The sequence below is a fragment of the Ictidomys tridecemlineatus genome, chromosome 7 (genome assembly GCF_052094955.1).
Source record: "Ictidomys tridecemlineatus isolate mIctTri1 chromosome 7, mIctTri1.hap1, whole genome shotgun sequence".
NCBI lineage: Eukaryota > Metazoa > Chordata > Mammalia > Rodentia > Sciuridae > Ictidomys > Ictidomys tridecemlineatus.
Window position 1 is genome coordinate 12,093,857 of NC_135483.1, and position 1,254 is coordinate 12,095,110.

The 1,254-nt window shown below is 40.0% G+C and overlaps 1 pseudogene; it reads right to left on the reverse strand.

The window, feature by feature from the left end:
- Positions 1-335: 335 nt before the first annotated feature.
- Positions 336-877, reverse strand: LOC101967326 (swi5-dependent recombination DNA repair protein 1 homolog pseudogene; annotated as a pseudogene).
- Positions 878-1,254: the final 377 nt, after the last annotated feature.

Below are 1,254 nucleotides of genomic sequence, written 5' to 3' on the forward strand. Positions count from 1 at the left end.
ATGTAGATTGGACTGTATTTTAACATTAAAAATAAAACTATTTGTCACAAAAAGCAAAACTAAAACTGGTTCGCAGAACTGTCCAAATTATTCTTTAAGCATGATTTGAATTTTATTCTTTTAATGTCAAGGTTATTTTTTTTTCCTGAACCTATCCAAAACACTAAACTTAATTTTAGAACTTAAAATTTATATATGAGAGTGTCCTAAACTGATAGTCATCAAGATATCTTCCTTGAAGCCCTCATGTGCTTATCTCCCCTTTAAAAGGTGCATGTATCATGTCATTAAGTTGTCATTCTCAAAGATATTTCTGAAGGAAAAAAAATTATGAATTAAACACCTGCAGATTCTTCTTCACTTCTCTTATAATATGGCCATTTATCATCCAACCCACAGTGGTCTATCAAGTGAGAAAGGCTTAGTTTCTTGGCCTCTTCAGACATAGCTGGCTGCAGCTCATAAAGCAACAGCTGGCTACAGCTTCTCCACTTCGTTATTAACAACTGTAACGGAGACAGGTTGTTCTATGATCTATGCATTTTGACTAGTTTTAGCCTCCAAAGAAGATCTTCTTCCTCCTGAACCTGCCTCACCAATTCTGCTTTTTTGTTTTGTTTGATCCTTGCTTAGGATTCCCACTGACAAAATCAAGAGACTCAGATTTGCATGTCGTGATGTCCTTGAAGGTGTTTTTGAACAGGCATTTTCTTCAGATTCTCGGCCTCTGTATTTAAAACTTGAAATTCCACTTTTCTTCTGTTGAAGATGCCAGTTTCTCTAAAAAACCCTGTTCATTTTCTTCATTCTCTACTGTAAGGCGTTCTACCACACTGAGACAGGAATTAAATGAGAATCTTATTTTGCTGAATCTCATCGGTTCCATTTGTGAACGATTCCTATGGAATCCTGGGTGAGATCTCAGCTGAGTCTGATGGACTTTGCATGGTATTAATGAGAATCTTGATTTACTTCTCATCACTGGCTTTCCTCAGACCCGGTGGGGCTCGAAGAGTACAGCTTGCAATGCCCCAGAGGCTGAGACCACCCAAGAGCAGCGTTGGTTTCCAGCCAGCGGGGAATCCAACGTGCTAGAAACCCACCGCAGAGTCCGCACAGGTTCTGCTGAACGGCTCCCCAGCTTTCCCTTGCTGCGGAGAACTCAACGGTCCCGTTGCTATGCTTTTCACTGTGTCTACCTCAAAATTCAGGTCCCTTAGAATGTGGCTTCATGTCATTTAGACAAATCTGGGA